The following is a 9551-nucleotide window of genomic DNA, read 5'->3' as shown; positions in this document are numbered from 1 at the left end:
CTCCATGTCCGACACATGTGCCTGTTTGACGTCGGCCCTCCTGTTGCTTGCTCCGGTGCTAGAGCCGTACATTTTCTAGCGGTGGCTGAACATGGTATAGTAGGCCAACGTCGGTATCGAGCAGTGACAGTAACAGTACTTACTGCGCCCCATAAGAAATCGTTTGTCCCTGTTCAAAAGAGATTGTGCGATGTCCTGCAGCGTTCGTAAAGCAAACCTTTGACAGTTTGAAAAGAGGAATTTATTCTGCTTCCTGTGCGTGCAGTAGTTACAAAGTTGAACGTCTTTACACGATCTGCTGCAGTTTTCAGTGGGCGGGCTTTGTCAGATGGCTTGAAAAAAAGCACTGTGTTTCGGCTGAACTCCACACTCATGAGCAGTGTCCTGCATGTTTTCTGTGTATAGCTGTCTTTTAACGCATACAGAATTCATTTGAAATCATTGATTTCTCCAATTAACAAGGGTCCCTTTTTGAACCTGCGAGAAGCATTCTTTCAATGTAACAGATTTACTCCGGGGAAAGGCAGCATGACATTGAGAGTAGCTCAAGCTTTCAGCACCCGTATCGGACTGCGTGTATGCAGACACCACTCAGAATCCCCTGTAAGATTCTCCCTCAATTCCGTTTTTCAGTGCTTTAGCTCTTTCAAAAGGCTTCGCTTTGCTAGTCACAATCCAAGGCTCATGATAGCATTTGAAAACATTCACCACTGCGTTAGCCGGGAATCGAACCCGGGTCAACTGCTTGGAAGGCAGCTATGCTCACCACTATACCACCAACGCATGCCCACAGGAAGTCTGCAGGACACCACCAGAGAATGCTTTTTTTTAAATTTTTTTTATTAAACATAGAATTTACAAATACAAATACAACAAGAGGATCAGAGTCATGTACAAGAGAAAAAAAACGCAGCAGAAAAAAGCATTTAACTACCAGAGGTAATTAAGTAATTATGTGATCAAATTGTATATTTTACACGTATCATATTTTCCTTGCTTTAATATTTCTCAATTATTTATAAACTTTAGTTTCAACATGCATGCGTTTCCTGTAAAAAATAAAACTCAGCACACAGTTTTTCTTTTAACAACATTTCGAGTACCTCTGGCATTCATGAAAAAGACATACACAAAAGCAAATAACTAACTCTAAGACTGTCTAAACTATTGAGTTTTTCAAAGAACCAGAACTATAACAGTCCTTAACACTTAACTACACCATTCCAAACTAACACTAAAGAAACACTAGTATATACTGGTATAACAAATAAAACCAAACATAATCATTAACTGAGCAGTCACTGGGAGCAAATCTCCTTCCCGTCCACAAAGGCCCTCGCTCCCACAAAGTAGGCTCTCCTCCCCTCTCTTCTGGCAGCTTCAACCTGGGGCCACAGCTGGTTCCTGGTACTCCTGTCCGCAGCAGACAGGTCCTCTGCAAACCTCAGTTTGTTCCCATTCAAATACTCATTCCCCCTCGCCGCTCGCCACAGCATGTCCCTCGCCGTCCTCTTGGTGAACTGTATTATAATCGATCTGGGGAGCACTTGCCCAGACATGTTCGCTCTCCCGAGCTTGTGAACAAAGTCAATGGCCGATATTACATCCTCCTGGTCCGGCAGGGTCCTTTTACAGATACCCTTCACTGTTGCAACAAGGTCCTTATCACGTTCCTCTTTAACTCCAAATAATTTTAAATTCCATCATCGACGGTATCTATCTACATCGTTCACTTTCAATTCAAGTTCTTTAATATGCTTTTCTTGTTTGGTATTTACTTGTTTAAGAACTTTTACTTCACTCTTTAAGTCTTCAACCTCTTTAAACACACAGTCCATGGACTTTTTAAGACTTTCGATTGCGACTGTATTAGATCAAGTCATTTCCTTCAGCTCACCCATGCTCTGTGCCATCATGTTGAAGATGTTGGTCTGGAGCTCCTCCAGCGTCAGGTCGCCCCTTCCTCTCTTGGCTGCCGGGGTTTTCACAGGTGTGCTGGGCAGGGACTCCGGCTCTTCCTCTGGCAGCTGAGTCTCACTTGGGCTGCGAGCGCTCGCGTACGAGCGCATCTCCAGCACTCTTTCCACGTCCCCTCCAGCTGCTTCACTTTTCCCTTTAGTTGCCATCAATTTTCTTGTAGTGCTATACATATACGAGTGAGGTATCTTAGAGTTCTCCTTCGAAGACCCAGCACTCTCTTTTCTTTTCCCAGTGTTACTCATATCGAAATTCTTAAACCTAAAAAAAATCGTTTTTTTTTCTTTCAATTATAACTGAAGTTTAAACAAGTAGTGTTAAGTCCTTATTTTTCTGTAGTCAAAAAAAGCAAAAATTAACATTCAGGTCATGAAAAACTCAAAAAAAATCCTCAACCACTAAACTTTACCTCCCACCTGAGCGCCATCTTGAACGCCCCTACCACCAGAGAATGCTCACGATTTCGGAAGCTGTCTCCGGGACGTGCTGATTCCACACATCCTGAATAAATCATGATATTGTTAGTTGCTGTAGCTAGACGTTCAAATGAGTTTCATGGCCAGATGGACTGTTTCCTCCAGCGGTATAGTATTGCAGTGAGACAGCACGATGCCTGCAAGACTATGTCACGCTAAACGCCACAGATTGTGTTTGTCCGTTCATGTCAGTTGTCCTGCAGCCACGGGAAGTGGGACACAAACATGCCGCAATGCTTTCAAGACGTTAGGATTTGTTTGTGCAACATCCGAGAAGAGTACTTGTGGCTTGAATGTGAACTGTACGTGCCCGCCCCCTTTCCTCTGTAGTGCATGAGTTCCTCCCGGCATGCCCTTCGTCATTGTTCTGTCATCTTGTATTTAAAGGGTTGTATTTCTGCTGCTGAAAAGAATCAACGGGTTTCTTTGTTCCCAACGGAGCCCTTGTCTGTCATGAAATTCTTCAAAACCTCAAGCTAGAAGAAGACGACAAATATGAAGCGTTACAGCAACGACATGCCATGAGACGATTGATAACGATTTCCATAGGATCCCCGCGGTTGCCTGGCAACCGTCAGCTTTGCGCAGTGGCAGTATCGTAGCCTGTGAGGTTTAGCCGAGGCGGGATTATTGCTAGTTGAAAACTTTTCCCAATACCCCGCTTCCGCCGGTTTGCAATACAATCGGCGAAAGCAATTTTTGACAGTCTCGTTAGAGACTGAGCAAGGTGTTTAAAGACAGATTTGGTCATGGTGACATCATGGTAGAAAGAAGCGAGCTTGTTCCCAGTGGGCATTGATTCGTCGAATATACGTATATTTACGGTGAAATTACGGCTATACGTATATATACGTCGCCTCGAAGTATAATCAACGTCGAATTGCAACCGTAAAATTGACGACATTAACAAACGCATATATAACGTCGAAAACACATCTAACACAGTGCCTGAGGCTTTTTACTGTATGTATCGTGTGTGCCGCAACTAGGAGTATACGGCACTCTGCACAGTGTACGAAGTAAATTATTTTCACAGCAAATAATTTACACGTGTATAATAAATATAGTAAATATAATAAATTAATTACTGCGAAAATAATTTACTTCGTACACTGTGCAGAGTGCCGTATACTCCTAATTGCGGCACACACGATACATACAGTAAAAAGCCTCAGGCACTGTGTTAGATGTTTTTTCGACGTTATATATGCGTTTATTCATGTCGTCGATTTTACGGTTGCAATTCGACGTTGATTATACTTCGAGGCGACGTATATATACGTATAGCCGTAATTTCGCCGAATCAATGCCCACAGCTTGGCATACAAGGGTTTTGCTGAGGGGGTCTTGCCACCTGCCTGAAAAAAAACAGTAAAATGTTTGAGTGCCTATAGAGTTTCTATTTTTATTTTCTTGACAAAAGTCCCCCATCAGTGCGCGGTGCCCGAGGAAAAATCTGTAGGGGGGCGTCTGAAATTCTGAGGGGGGAGTGATATTTCGGTTGAAACGGAGCTGTACGGTGCAGCTACCCAAATGAAATCTCGCAGCTATGCCATTGATTAGTGCTTCATGATAGAAGATAACGACTAGCAATCTGGTATTTGCGATGAAGTTCAGTTTCACATTTTTCGTCACTCTCAAGGTTTGTATTGCCTGGAGCGAAAAGTACCATAAGCGTTCATTTTTGCAGCTACATGGACGTTCTGAATCGTTAAGAAAAAAATGTTGTAAAACCAACAGAAAGCACAGACTGCTATAACTAGTCCTAGTTATATAACGATTTTAAGTATAATGATAAACTACTGCAAGGAATCGGTCCACCTGAGCAAACAGGATCGTAATGTTGACACTCAATAATATGTGCAGTTCCTGGACGGATAGCCCTCCTGCCCATCAAACAGACTGAGTGACTGTTCGTGTCATTTAGTGTTGTCTGACCATTGACAAAGTACAACTATTTTTTTAGGGTGCAAATTAAGTTAGGTAAAACTTTTTGCCCAAAACTGAAGGGGCGACATTCCCCCCTCCCCCCGTGATGCCAGGCCTGTCCCCATCCTATTCCATAATGTCATTATATATAATACCATACAACAGTGACCGATCCTTACTTATTGCATGCGTTAAAATTGCACATCAGCTCATAGCAGCGATGTATTATCAATGTTAAATTTCAACCATAATATCGACAACATTAATAAACGCATACGTTGAGAAAATATCGAACCCAGCATATTTTCCGGTTATATACCACAATGCATTGCTAGTATTCGTTGGTCACCATTTTGGACACGTTTTTCAAACGTAGAAGTATATCCGAAAATATCTCAGCAATCCTCTTTTGACGAGTAAGTATGAACAATAATAATACTATCTGAATACATACAGATCTTTCTTAATATTATTTTGATTAAAATAGTATGTGAATAAGCAAAAAAATGGCACATAATATAGTGTGAATGGGGAAGATGACACAAAATTGTTTTGCCGTTTCTCTTATTCTTATTCTATGTTGTACTTTCAAACTTTGGGTACTCTTTAATTAGGACAGACTTTATTGCTCAACTGCTATGATGCAAGCCAAATTCTATACATTTATTTCAGCTTTGAGCTTAGTAAACCGTTCATTTTTTAGATTATACTAAAGAAGATATTAATCATCATTTATTTGGGAAGTAATATTATATAATTTTCTCCTAGCTGCGGTGCTGAAGTCCCACCCTACATCAACAGAAAAAGAAATAAAGGAGCACGCAATGTGTTACTTGAAGAATGCATATGCAAGGCAGGGGGCCAAGAGATCTGGACTCTGAAAATAATAGGTTTTTGGTTCTAACTGTTAGGACAATTAGACAGGGTTTGCAAATAGTGGACAAAAATCGTCTTAACTTCCATTGTAATATTTTATATTTTATGTAATATTTTTTTCTTGGAAATATAGAAGTTGTACATTTTAAAATGTATATTTGAATCAAAATGTGGTTTTGAGTTAGTGTGTTAATGTAATTAGTTTTGTGTTTGTCATTACTATACTGTATATTGCCATGTTACCAGAATTTGTAGCTGAAGTTTAAGACTAGTTGTGTTTTTTATGATTATTGCCCATATGTTGATTGTTGATTGATTGTATACAATGTATAATTTGAAATACATATGTTTCAGGTGTGAATGTGTATTTTCAGAATACATTTCTAAACCTAATCATTGGCTTGTTTTACTTGTTTCTACACCTATAAAATCTATCTTTGATGTATAATAGACCTCTACCCATATACGTATAATAGACCTCTAATGTTATCCGTATAATAGACCTCTAACCATATACGTATAATAGACCTCTAAAGTTATACGTATAATAGACCTCTAACCATATACGTATAATAGACCTCTAAAGTTATCCGGAACTCCAACCATATATGTATAATAGTCCTCTAAATTTATCCGTATAATAGAACTCCAACCATTTATGTATAATGAACGTCTAAATATAGACGTATAATTGACGTTTAACTTTAGACGTATATTAGAATTTCATTCTAGACGAATTGTAGACCACATTTAGACGTCTAAGATATGCGTTTAATGGACGTATATTATACGTCTTTTGCCCAATGGGTTACATCTCAACAGAAACGCTCTTTAGCTCTTTCAGCGTTATGCAGAGAACATCGTCTGTCGAGATCACTTTTGAGTCAGCGCGAAACGCCGTGTGCTGTCAGTTTGATTTCATATTGCTCGTAGCGGCGCCCGGCTTTTGTCTGTCAAACGTTAGGTTGCGCTTCTTCATGCTGCATCGTCGGCATGAGTGGAGCTTTATAAACGTCTGTACTTACTGCGCCCCATAAGAAATCGTTTGTCCCCGTTCAAAAGAGATTGTGCGATGTCCTGCAGCAAACCTTTGACAGTTTGAAAAGAGGAATTTATTCTGCTTCCTGTGCGTGCAGTAGTTACAAAGTTGAACGCCTTTACACGATCTGCTGCAGTTTTCAGTGGGCGGGCTTTGTCAAATGGCTTGGAAAAACGCACTGTGTTTCGGCTCGGGAAACATCATGAGCAGTGTCCTGCATGTTTTCTGTGTATAGCTGTCTTTTAACGCATACAGAATTCATTCGAAATCATTGATTTCTCCAATTAACAAGGGTCCCTTAAAGGATGAGTCAAAGTAACGTCTAATCGGATTAGTTTCCTTAGAGCTGGTTCAGAGTTTGCTCAAGAGTTTACCTTTCACAGATGCGCAAAGAAGAATGTTGGGGGTGCACGCTTCAAGGCGCCTTACAGCTGTAGGGAGTGATTCGAGACGATTCGTGGCGTGTGCTCGTTCCCATATTCCGTACGACCCGGGGTGCAGTGCTAGGATGACGTACAATACCGCTTGGGCACGTAACAGCATTATATGCAAGTGCGGGACTTGAGGGTTTTCGTTTGTTCGTTTTGTTTTGCTCTGCTTTGCTTTGTTTTGCTTTCCATCGCGTTGGTAAGAGCGTAAATAAAAAGGCGATTCCTGTGTCTACCACTAATGTAAGAGCTATTTCAAGTGCGACGTGGTGCGGCTTTTCAAATGCTTGTGGGCATTTCTCTGTTGTTGATTCTTTTTTTGTGTGTAACAAAGTGGCATTTTCATGTCCGGACGGGGAGACTTTATCATTCCGACATGAAGCCACCCTTAAGTCCTCTGAGGCGTGTCTGTCTGCAAGGCTTGTATTTTGGAAATGTTTTTTTGAAACGGAGAACGACTTTGAAACAGGCTTCCGCCGGCGCCTCGCGATCCAGGTAAGATTGTAGCAAGAACGCAGCGGCGGCGGGGCTTGCTGTAGTCGTGGCCGAGTGGTTAAGGCGATGGACTAGAAATCCATTGGGGTTTCCCCGCACAGGTTCCAATCCTGCCGACTACGTTGTCCGCCTTCAGTCGGTGTGTTTCGGCACAAGCAAAGAAGCGCGCCTCTTTGCTGTTCCTGGTGGTTTTAAAACGCCCAATCGCTTGTACCCGCTGCCTTGGAAATAAGTTCTTCAGCGTCCGCAAATGGCATTTTGCAGCTGGAAGCAGATGTCGACGCGTTTTGCACAGAGCACCAAAAAAGCGTCTTTTTTGAAGGCCCAGGCACTGAGCATTGGTGGTTCAGTGGTAGAATTCTCGCCTGCCACGCGGGAGGCTCGGGTTCGATTCCCGGCCAATGCAGTGGCTTTTGCAGCGAGCGGCTCCATCACTTGCATCCCCTTGGAACTCGCAACTGAAAACCCACTGAAGCTAAGCAGGTGTGAGCCAGGTCAGTACCTGGATGAGGATGAGCTACAGGGAAAAACAAAGCTTCCAGCTGGAAGCGGTGTTAATGGTGCCGGCGGGGGGGCGCTCACCCTGAGGTCTGTGCGGGTCCCAATGCCCCAGTATAGTGACGGAGACGCTGTGTTGTAAAAGGGCGCTGAATTTTGGATGAGATGTAAAACCGAGGTCACAGCGCTCTGTGGTCATTCAAAATGACCACCAAAACCTTTGACAAAAGCTCTTGGTAATTGATGGTCTTCAATAATGCTTCTCCTTTAGGTACATTTTAAATCAGCTGAAAAATGCTGTGAAATGGGGGGGCACTTCAGGCCAGTGTAGGATTTGGGTTACAAGAACCATGAAACTGCACGAGAAAGCCCGTACACTGAATTACACGGCTTTCTATTCAAAGGAGGACAAAAGAAATTCCCTGAGTTTGATTTTTTGCAGCACAGAGAGGAGCACTGTCGTGAGGCCGGTTAGCTCAGTTGGTTAGAGCGTGGTGCTAATAACGCCAAGGTCGCGGGTTTGAGCCCTGTACGGGCCAGGTCTAGGTCCAGGTCCCTGTTTGTGAAACAGGCAAATGACTGTCTCAGGGGCCCATTCCTCATTTTCAAGACACATGTATGCAGTATGTACACCGTGCATTGAGCAATAGGGACTGAATACACCACAGGTAAGGTTAGAAGTCATTCTGAGGTGCCACATGTGAGGGATACAGCTAGGCATCCGAAATGTAGGGTTTGAGACCCTTCAGGAGTACTGCATCCTTTGAGACAGACCCGTGCATGTTAAACAAATGATCATTTCTTTCGGCATTAGGGACTAAATATACTAAACATATGATGCTAAAATGTTATTTTCACATATATTAATGTAATAAATGATTGCTTATGCTTTATAAACAAATCTAATTAAAATAAAACATTAAGTTTTGTATTTATCTTGTACCATAGAACATGATTTTCTTTGTATTTCAAGCCCACAAAGTGTCCAAATGACGCACTACATGATATAAGGAAGATTATCACATGCATATCGGTATTATCTTTCTTATGAAAATGCATTCCTTTCATTACCTTTTACTTTTTAAAATGAACTCAAATTGAGTATAATGTAATAATTTAAGTAGAATAGATTCTAATAATATAATGATCCAGTGTTTTGCACTACTTCACTGCTTCACTGCTCTATGCCATCTGGAAATAAATCCTCAGACTGCTTACTGCCCTGGGCATGTACCAATAAATTAAAGGAGCACATCTGTTTATCACTGCGTTGAAGCAGGAGACACACAGTCTCTGCAAACACATCCTAGATACAGTGTTCCAGCACCTTTGACCTCATCCAGAACGTATCATTTCTCGAAAGGGATTGCTGTCCGAATGCACATCTGAATCCCAAACAGAATCTCTAGTAAAATACGATCATTTGTGAAACAGGCAAATGACTGTCTCAGGGGCCCATTCCTCATTGTCAGACACATGTATGGAATGCTTTCACCGTGCATTGAGCAATAGGGATTAAAAACACCGCAGGTAAGGTTAGATGTCATGTTCTATGATCATTTCTTTCAGCATTAGGGACTAAATATACTAAACGTATGATGCTAAAATGTTATTTTCACATATATTAATGTAATAAATGATTGCTTATGCTTTATAAACAAATCTAATTAAAATAAAAGCTTAAGTTTTGTATTTATCTTGTACCATAGAACATGATTTGCTTTGTATTTCAAGCCCACAAAGTGTCCAAATGTTCTATGATCATTTCTTTCAGCATTAGGGACTAAATATACCAAACGTATGATGCTAAAATCCTGAAAAAAGGATGTGCTC

The 9551-nt window shown here is 41.5% G+C and overlaps 3 non-coding genes across 3 annotated transcripts; 2 read left to right on the top strand and 1 right to left on the bottom strand.

Moving 5' to 3' along the window:
* Positions 1–711: 711 nt before the first annotated feature.
* Positions 712–783, bottom strand: trnag-ucc (transfer RNA glycine (anticodon UCC)). The gene has a single exon. It is a non-coding gene; the product is annotated as a tRNA-Gly (tRNA).
* A 2246-nt stretch (positions 784–3029) lies between these two features.
* On the top strand, positions 3030–3171 carry LOC148631190 (U4 spliceosomal RNA). The gene has a single exon (XR_015934830.1). It is a non-coding gene; the product is annotated as a U4 spliceosomal RNA (small nuclear RNA).
* A 4384-nt stretch (positions 3172–7555) lies between these two features.
* On the top strand, positions 7556–7626 carry trnag-gcc (transfer RNA glycine (anticodon GCC)). The gene has a single exon. It is a non-coding gene; the product is annotated as a tRNA-Gly (tRNA).
* Positions 7627–9551: the final 1925 nt, after the last annotated feature.

The sequence above is a fragment of the Lepisosteus platostomus genome, unplaced genomic scaffold, assembly GCF_059453375.1.
Source record: "Lepisosteus platostomus isolate fLepPlt1 unplaced genomic scaffold, fLepPlt1.hap1 Scaffold_79_H1, whole genome shotgun sequence".
NCBI classification, from domain to species: Eukaryota; Metazoa; Chordata; class Actinopteri; order Semionotiformes; family Lepisosteidae; genus Lepisosteus; species Lepisosteus platostomus.
Note: the sequence above shows the minus strand (reverse complement) of the source record. Positions and strands in the feature narration are given on the sequence as shown.